General features: G+C 39.4%; 1 protein-coding gene across 1 annotated transcript in view; it reads left to right on the top strand.

Annotated features, from left to right (window-relative positions):
• Window positions 1-507: 507 nt before the first annotated feature.
• The window catches only part of PTPN13 (protein tyrosine phosphatase non-receptor type 13), a 212,479-nt gene continuing 202,797 nt past the window's right edge, over window positions 508-10,189 (top strand). Inside the window, exon 1 of the mRNA XM_061145595.1 lies at window positions 508-594. The gene's annotated coding sequence lies outside the window, so the exon portion shown is untranslated. The remainder of the gene's footprint in view (window positions 595-10,189) is intronic.

Below are 10,189 nucleotides of genomic sequence, written 5' to 3'. Positions count from 1 at the left end.
TGAGGTCGAGGGGACGGCGGGATCGGAGATCCGAGGGGCTCCAGGAGTCCGAGGAGGGTTGATTGACAGGGACTGGGGCGGAACCGGGCGAGCGCTTAGAGGTGGAGCCGGAGTGCAGCCGGGAGCTCCCGCAGCCGCGGCGCGGCCAGGGTGACACACCGGGATTACCGCCCCGAGAGACAGTCGTGGCGGGCGAGCAGCGCTCCCCGGCTTCCCTGTTTGCCTCAGGCGCATCTCGGCAGCGCTCGGAGCCGGCAGCCAGAGTTGAGCGGCCCGGCTCCGGGGGGTTTGGGGAAGCCCTTGGAGGCGCGCGGGGCAGCCGAGGGTGCGCGAGCGCTCCAGGGTCTGGCGGTCGGCCGGGGTCGCCGCCGGAGCGGTGTTTCGGAGGCGTGGAGGAGGAGGAGATGCTGCTTCTCTTCCCCCCCTCCCCAGGCTCCTTCTCCAGCTTCTTCGGCCCACGCCCGCAGCCGCTTGGGGGAGAGGAGGTGGTGGCTCTCGGCGCCCGCGGCGGCTGCCCGCGGCCCGCCCCGACGCCGCGTCCCGGCTGCCCTTGCCCCGTGCGCCAGTAGCCGGACCGGGTCTCCGGACAAGCGGGTAAGGACGCGCGCTGCCCTGGGCGCTGGGCTGGAGGGGCGCAGACTGCCAAACAAAGTGCGCCGCGATCTCTCTTCCTCCTCTCTGTTTTTTTTTTTTTTCTCCAGCTCCTCAAAATCAGCCTCTCTGTGGCCCTGGTGGAAGGAACTTTTCTTTGGTGGGCCTGGTGGGGGTAGGAAGGATGAGATGCTGTTTGCTTGTGAATTAGGTAGATCCGCCTTCTCGGCGGAGGAAAGCCGGATCCTTGGGAATTAAACCCCAGAGGGGATGAGTACAGAGATTGTGGGGCAGTCGAGAGTGACATTACCCGCATCGTGCTACGCCAGCTCTGTGCGTGCCGAGGGAAGGGCTCCCGGAGTCTGTTTCTCATTTCTGTAAATGATTGTGGACGTGGTGTGGTTAGAGGCCGCCCAGAAGAATGTGTATATGTGAGGGTTCGAAGAAGAGGGGGTGGGGTGGTGGGGAACAGAGAGCAGAGGGACGGACACTGCCTGATGCAAGCTCTTTTATTGCTCTTCTCTGCGTTCTGGAGTTAACCACCCCTCTCCCCGCCACCCCCCCGCCTCCCTGCCTATGCTCTTTGCAAGATGCTGTAGTACCGAAAGCTGGGAAGCTAAAGTTTGGTAGAGGCAAGAAAGTTTTTACGAAGTTTAATTTCCCTGTATTGTAAGTATGTTGGAGAAGGAGGAACTGGGAGAAATATTACCACTAAAATAGATTTACAGCAATGCAGTTTTCGTTGGCCTTACACAGAGATGATCGACTCCTCCACGCACTTGGGCAGCTCATCTGTTCCACAGCCTGTGTCATTTTCGTTTAATTGCATCTTTGAAACAACAAACGCGGTGACTTCATAGGGAGCTTCCTGGAGCTGAGTTTACCTCTCAGAAAATGGGGCAATCGGGTTTGTTTTCAAGGCGGGGACCTAAACAAAATGTAGGACACCTGATCTGTGGGTTGATGGGCGCAGGTAACTAATTAAAACGATTTTAAAATTTAGATCTACAGAGGCTACTAAAGGATTGGGGGGACGGGGGGCGGGGGGAAGAAAGAAGTTATTGCATTATGAAACAAGCCTTGGTATTTTCCCAAATTCTTGATGACTGGGTTGGCAGGGTCAACGTGAAAACTTGCTTCATGCTCATTGCTCGCTTGTGTTGTGCTATGATACAGATTATTTCTTGTGTTATTATCATCAGCATCAGTAAGTTCTTGTATGTATTGATTCAGTAAATTCGCACAGAGGCTAATGGACTGCTTTACGATCCAGTTTTAAGTTTAGTTTACCTTTTTCATAATAACTTTGTGTTCTAACTTTGATGTTCTAGCGGCTTTGTGGGAGTATGTGGGGGGGAGATGGCAGAATGGAAGCAGGAGTTAAATAGAAAAAACATCTAGGTTAGTTATTAAGAAAAGGAACTAATTTGTAGTGTGTTTCACTTTTACAAGAACTTATTTTTTAGCTCTTATGTAGTTTGTCTTGGATTAACATTTGTTCCACCAAAACTTTTACTTGCATGAGAAGCCCACTTATTTTTAGGAGAGTGATTACCATCATTTAAAAATATTTATAAATGGCTTTTCGTGTCACAAGTAGCACACATACGCAAACCATAAAAACCAGTGTCAATTGCAAGGATGGACTTTGATACTATAATGGGATCAAAAGTTTTAAAACCTACATTATTTTTTCTGGAGGCATGCCTCAAATGAAAAGTGAATGTGAGAATTAACTAATCAGTTATTTTCAGTAAATGATAGGTATCAGTCTTGAATAGAATTTATGTATTTTTTTTTTTTTTAATTAAGAAGAACAGGTCAAATCCTTGCTTTATTCTACTTTAGTAGGTCAAGGATGGAATGAGGAACATTGTAACTTCTCCTGTATCAGTTGAGTGTGTATTTTTTCAGCTCATCTTATGGCCCAGCCCAGACTTACTAGAGAAAGGGATTGCCGGGGATAAGCCTCTGCTGCTGCTTCCTTTTTATTTTTTATTTTTTGGGACAAGAGTTTGTAATTTTAAAATAAACTACAAAACACTTTTGTGGTGCAACTAAGTTGTAATTAATACCATTGAAATCGAAGGGAAACAGTGTCATACCTCAAGCCTGTGCATGTAGGAGTTAAATCCTGTCAACATTTTCTTATTTTGGAACATGCTTTGGGAGAAGTCTGTGCCATGAATTAGAAGAGTGAGTTGAAGGTTTTCTCCTGTCAGGCCTCTGATGTAACCAAGTGTGACTACTTTGAGTTGATGTCCCTTGGCAAGGCTGGGGCCTGAAAAAGGAGAAAGGATATTGGGTCTCAGGACTGAAGAGTTAGCGCTGATGGGGAAGGTGAGGGTCTATTGCGCGCTTTCCCATTTTTTCCACTGACAGCTTTTCTTAATTTGAAACTTAAGAACAACCCAGGAAGTGCATTTAAAAAGCTTTTAATATGAAAATTATTATAGAACCTTAAATAGTCTGAGTTAAATTAAAAGTAACATAGTCAGTGTAAATTTGTTTATTGTTGCCCAGGAAATCCTATGAACAGACTTACTGTAGGTATGTCCCATCAAAACTGTGGTTTGTAATTGACAGACTTAGAGGACGAACTTACAGTTGCAGGGGGAAGGATGAGGGAAGGGGTGGTTAGGGAGTTTGGGATGGACATGTACACATGCTGTATTTAAACTGGATAACCAACATGGTTCTCCTGGGTAGCACAGGAAATTCTGCTCAATGTCATGTGGCAGCCTGGATAGGAGGGGAGTTTGGGGGAGAATGGATACATGTATTTGTATGGCTGAGTCCCTTTGCTTTCCACCTGAAACTATCACAACATAGTTAATTGGCTATACTCCAATACAAAATAAAAAGTTAAAAGAAAACAAAAAACTGGTCTGTAAACTGCTCTATCAGGAAGAGTTCCAGTAATCCTGTGAGTCTAGGGGGCAAAGTGAAAACCCCTGTCTTATTACTGTTTAGTGTCAGGCCCTGTGACTCCGCAGCCTGTATGAAGGCTGGATGACAGTAGCTAATCGCTTGTGAGGCAGTAGGAGACCAATTATTTAACTTCTTAAGGTAGAAGGACAGCAACTCCTACATGGCCTAGTGCAGAGGCTGGTGGAGATGTGAACCACAGATGAATGTGTTTTTTTCCCCAGGGTGTGCTTAGGAAATACAGGAACTGGTTTAAGCACCTGTTTAAAGATGTTTGCCTTAGCCTGTGCTCCACCACTGAATCCTGCTTTTTCTTCATTTTTCTTTCTTTGATTCCAGTATAAGAATTTATTGAAACAGACTTCCTCAGAGAGAATTCTGCTATAGTGTAAAGAATGTGAACTTTACTGTTTGAGAAACATGTGCCCAAATCCTAGGGAACATCTTTATCTTTATTTTCCACATCTGTAATTTAATAATACCTACCTCTCATAGTATTTTGAGAATGAAATTAATAATATATATAAAAGTGGCAAGTACAAATTGACAGTAGTTTATTTCCTCCTCTTTTAATCTCTTTTATATATTTGAACAACATTCAGTAATAGCAAAAACTTATGATGGTACACCCAAATTATTCCTGAATGTTTAGAACATGTAACTCACCATAGTCCTCAGGGTGAACTTGAATCTAGGTTGCTGAAAGGCCCTCTTGCCTACCAGCAAAAAAATATCTTTGGTTGCATACTGCATCTGTGCTTAATAAACAGTTTCTTATTTTCTTTCTAGTTTAGTGGTACTCTGGCTGCATGATAGAATCACCTGGGTGGCTTTTAAAAATCTTAATGCCCAGGACTCAATTCAGACCAATTAAACTAGAAACTTTGGGGTTAAGACCCAGACATACATATTTTTGGAAGCTCCCTAAGAAATTACAATGTGGAGCCAACTTGTGAACCAATATTCTAGTCCTCTCTAGAAGGTTAGCATAGAAAATTCGATTCTCACAAATGTAGCACCAGTGTTGTTATATTATGTACTTTCTTCTACGTAAATCACAAGAATTTAAAGAAAATAAACTTACGTCTCTGTGTATATACCCATCTACAGGCTTTTTACTATTTGAATCAGAATGTAAGGTATAAATATTTCCCTCCAGTTCCTTAAAGCTGCACATGTTAAATTTAAATTAATTTAATTAGGTATCATTTAAAGTTCAATTCCTTATTTCACTGAACAATTTTTTTAAACCATATTATTGAGGTATAGTTGATTTACAGTGTTGTGTTTAGTTTCTGACTCAATTGTATATATATTTTTCATTTTTTTTCCATTATGGTTTATCGCAAATAGTAAGTATCATTCCTTGTTGTTTATCCATCCTATAATAGTTTGCATCTGCTAATCCTAAACTCCCTCCCCTCACTAACCAAATTTTAAGGGCTCAGTAGCTACTTTTGGCTAGTAGCCGCTGTAGCGAACAGCTCGGCTATGGAACATTTCTGTCACCACAGAAAGTTCTGTGTTACTTAGAGATTTTGAAATTTGTATTCCAATTTCTCCTTTGAAATGAGATATATGTGACATATATATAGTCTTTTCTGTCAGATTTATAATTAAAAGTATATATAGTATTATTTTTGAGAGTTTTTGTAAGAGCAATGCCCCATTTTTTGATGCTAATATTTCCTCTTTCTTCAGGTTCTTGTACCTAGTTGTGAGGTTTTCTTTCGCCAAGTTAACCGAAAGGAGGAACTTGAGTGTCCTTGTCTGTCATTTATATCAGTATGCTATGAATCTAAACAGTTTTAGGAAACAGAGGAATTCATCAATTCAGCCTAAGTGCTGGAATTTGATTCAAGGTTTTTCTTTCTGGAGGAGGTTCTTTTTTTCCTTTGGCAAATGAAGTCTCTTAGTTGTCATATGATATGATTGAATTTTCCAACAGAAAATCATCTTTAGTTTTAACATGACCGTGCATGAGAGACTTTTTCTTCCCCAAAGGAAAAAATCCCCTTTAACAAAAACGAGGTTCCTAAACAGTTTGAGATGTTTGAAAGCTAATGCTATGTCATCAGTTTTAGTGGTATTTGTCACTTGTTAACTACTGATGCACAACTTAGAGCAAACTACGCTTAGTTCATCTCAGCTGCACACTCCCCCCACCCCCACCCCACCCCGCACCAAAAAAAGTCAGTTTTCCTTATTGGCTTACTTAGGGTTTTAGGCACTTTTTCTAGAAAAATGTAATTTCTAAAATAAACATTTAAACTATTAAGGGATTATTTATTTTAGGTCTTAGTGTAGTAAAATACCTCTCTGGAATATATAGTGTTGAAGTGAAGAAATAATCAGTATTTTGACCCAGGAGTTTACCTGATCGTAAGATTCTGAATGATAAATTCATTCCCTCAGAGTCTTTCATATTCTTGACTTGGAGGTATGATTTCTTAGGATTATTTGAATGCAATTGATTAAAGCCATTCCTCACACAGTCTATTTTGATTTAACTCTTATGGCTAGTTTCTAGAAGTGAAGGAATGAACTTCAGACAATGATTCAGATGTAAAGTATATCAGTTTTCTAGGTACTGTGTGAAAATTTACAAAAGCTAAAATGTATCCTTGTAGCTGTACTTCATGAAAGCTGAAATAGATGTTTCGTTAAAAAAAAAAACTGATCAGCTATACTTGAGTTTAAAAAAATTAAAACATTTTAGATTAAAAAAGCTGATAAAAAATTTTAAATGTAATTTAGGAATATTTGATTATCAAATGTAAGCTATCTAAAACTGTTTTGTGGTTATATACCATTCAATTGAGTTCAGTCAGAACTTTGAAATTCTTGCAGTGCTTTGAGGTATATAAAAATAAATAATAACTAGGATGTGTTATTACTTGATACATGGCAGTATTGCTATTTCAGTTATAATTCAAGTCAACACATACTTCAGTGTTCATTGTTGCATAGTTCTTACACTTACAGAGAAATCTAGACTGTATTGCTTTCCATTGTTAAAATTTAATGGAAATTTTCAGTTTTTAAATAAAAGAAAATATAGTAATGTGATCACATATACTTGTGTAACTAAAGACAAAGCAGAGCTATATTTTTTAAAAAAAAGATTTCATCTAAATCTTTCTGTTTGTGCGTAAAGACTTTGTCTAAATTCAAAGGTATTTTAAGGCTGTATTGAGGTCCTGAGGTTTAATTTAAAAATATATGATACTGTTCTTCCACCGAAAGGGATTTTAAAGAATCACTGTTGATGGACCAAGCCAGTTGAGTGTTTTTCTAATAGCAACAGTGATGAATCTGGAGTGATAACCTTATTGTGATGACCTGCTCCCTTTTTAGTTTTTCTGTATTCAGTAAGTATACATTGAGTACAGTAAGTGTACATTACATTAAGTTCAGTAAGTGCCTCTGCCAGGCACTCTGCTAGCCACTGGTGATACACAGAGGTCACATTTCCAAGCCTGCAGATAAATGGAATAGTCTGTGCCCACAGATATTTAATCATCTGAGATCATGCCAAGTAAACCAGCCTGTTGACAGGATTGACAGGATATATTGACACAGAAGAGTTGTGAAGATAAAAATGAAATGATATGTGAAAACCTTACAAACATCTGGGTTGAATAGATTTGAAATCAGTTGAAAACTGATTTGAATAGACATAAATTGTTTTTAGATGCACTTGTGCATGGTGTTGACCATCCCTCTTTGATTTAGAGAGAGTATAGCACAGAATTTCAACCATGGACTCTGGAGCCAAGCTGCCTGGGTATTAATTTCTGTCTCTGGTATACAGGCTCTATGGCCTTGTGCAAATTTTCGCCTTTTTTCCATCTACAAAATAAGGATTATAGCTAAGCCTCTTTTATAGGTTTGTGGTAAGGATTAAATGATTAGTTCATTAAAACATGTAAAGCAACAAAGCAGTACCTAATACATGTTGTTGTTCAGCCGCTAAGTCATGTCCGACTCTGCAACCTCATGGATGCAGCGCAGCAGGCTCCATGGGGTTCTCACCTAATGCATATGGGTATTTAATAAATGTTAGGTTACTATTTTTGATATACTTACATTTTACTTATAGCAGTTTTTTTTTTTTTTTAAACATTGGGTAAAGGTAATATATGAACTTAAATGTATTTTTTTGTTTCAAAGTTCATGGCCCTGCTTGTTGCTTGGGTTACATGTTTCTGTTTCTTCCAGTCATTACGTGGACTTGATATATGTTACCTGTGCCTAACTTTCACACACTTCGTGGTGAAAATAAATGTCATTCTCTTCAAACTACTTTTTTTTTTTTTTTTTGCCATGCCTTATAGCTTGTGAGATCTTAGTTTCTTGACCAGGGATTGAACTTGGGCCATGCAAGTGAAAGCATAGAGTCCTAATCACTGGACCACCTTGGAAGTCTGTAAACTACTCACTTTTAGGATCCTACATCTGTTTTGAAGTTACTTTTTAGATCGTGTGACATGTGGCATATCTGTTCTCTGAGAACGGATCTGATTCAGCTAAATAATACATTCATATTCTAGTAAGGTGAATGATTAAGGAGGATTTACTAATTTCAATTAAATTGGAAAATGATTATAAAGTAAAAGGAGCAATTTTTAAAATGAGACTGTGAACATGATTAGAAAGGAGAGTCCTCGAAATGTCTCTGATAATGTGTGTGTTGGTCCCTTAGTCCTGTTCGACTCCTTGTGACCGCATGGACTGTAACCCGCCAGGCTCTTCTGTCCGTGAGATTCTCTGGGCAAGAATACTGGAGTGGATTGCCGTTTCCTTCTCCAGGGGATCTTCCTGACCCAGGATCGAACCTGGGTCTCCTGCATTGCAGGCAGATTCTTTACCATCTGAGCTATAGGAAAGTCCAGAAAGGAGAGTCCCAGAAATGTCTCTGATAATACTGTGTTTGAAGCCAAAGGTATCTATCCTCCCAAAGTGTCTATTTTGAAAGTTAACACTCTCAAGATATGTAAATTGTTCACAGTCACACAAACAGAGATATTGCTGCAGTCCGTGGAGTCACAAAGAGTTGGACACAACTTAGCAACTGAACAACATGTTGTTATGCACTTAGGAGTAAGCATTTTGTAACATAACGTAAAATTCTTGAGTAAATATTACTGGATATTTATCCTGTTACTGTGTGCACTTTTAGACCCTTTAATATTCTAATATACCTTATGAATCGCCAAGATAATAACATATACAGTTGTCCCTTACTATTCTCCAGGGGATTGATTCCAGGACCCATAGGGATATAAAAGCTGTGGCTAGTCAAGTCCCTTATGTAAAATGGCATAGTGTTTGCATATTACCAATGCAAATCCCCCCACATACTCTAAATCATCTCTAAATTACTCATCATATCTAATACAGTGTAAGTACTGTGTAAATCATTGTAAATACTATATAAATCCTATGTGAATACTTGCCAGCATGCTGCAAATTCAAATTTTGCTTTTGGGAACTTTCTGAAATGTTTTTCCCCCAAAATATTTTCCATCCGAGGTTGGTTGAATCTGTGGTTGTGGAACCTGTGGTTACAGATGGTCAACTGTTTATCATTTTCATTTCTTTGACAAGTTAACTGCAGAATTCATAATGCATCTCTCGTAACAGGGGCACTGATTTGGGAAATATTCTGTGTGTTTGCCCTATCCAAGACCACTGCAATGAATTGTTTTGCTTCTTCCAACTAGAAATTGCATTGGGTTGCTAGTACAGAGACCTGGCATCACAGTGACCTAAAGAAGATTGGGATTTTTTTTTTTTCTGTAACGTAAAATCTTGGCATAGTACTCCAGAGTTGCTGGATGACTGTTTCAAGAAATGGCAATGAACCCAGACATCTTTTTTTTCTTCTCTACCTCCTTATAATATGGCTTTCATCCTCACGATGCCCTCATGGTGACAAAATGGCTGCTAGCATTCTATTAAAAATGTTGTCCTTCTAGTTAGACAAAATATGGAAGAAATGGAGGAAATGGCAAAAATAACAAAAGGGGAGTGTGCCTGCCAGCTGAGTCAGATCTCAAAAAATTTTCTTAAATTCTTTACCCAGTGCTGTACATCATGGGATGCTGGAAATTGTTTTTCACTGGGCACTTGATTGTCCCCAACCTGACAACTGAAGAGAGTAGATTTTGGGGATTCAGTTATTGTTTTCTTCAGATTTCCTGACACCTGATCTCCATTTGTTTCCAGCTTATGGAATTTGGTTGTAGTAGGTATGGATAAATTATAGGTCCTATGCTAGGTTTTGGGGTGAATACCAGACTTGGTTTTACTGACTTATTGCTTGATAGCTAACACATCTATTATGCTAATTAAAGTGCCTTGACCTAGAAAATAATTAAAAACTGGATTTACTGTCTGTGGAGGCTAGTTCACAGAGATTTTTTAGTATTTTATACTTTGTGTGGTTTGATACTTAATTCCTTGTAATAAATATGAATCATTCATACAATTTTTATTATTTAACCTACCATTGAAATATTAAATTGAGATATCACTAACCTTTAACAGGACAAAGTTAAGATATTTATGTCCATTCTTAAATGTTTAGCTTTTGTGAAAACTAAATATAGGCTGTGTCATAATTTGCTATTCACATTCAAACAAGTTTGGAATCATAGTATAGTAG

The sequence above is a fragment of the Dama dama genome, chromosome 6 (assembly GCF_033118175.1).
Source record: "Dama dama isolate Ldn47 chromosome 6, ASM3311817v1, whole genome shotgun sequence".
Lineage (NCBI taxonomy): Eukaryota > Metazoa > Chordata > Mammalia > Artiodactyla > Cervidae > Dama > Dama dama.
The sequence above is the reverse complement of the archived record's forward strand: the minus strand, read 5'-3'. Positions and strand labels throughout refer to the sequence as shown.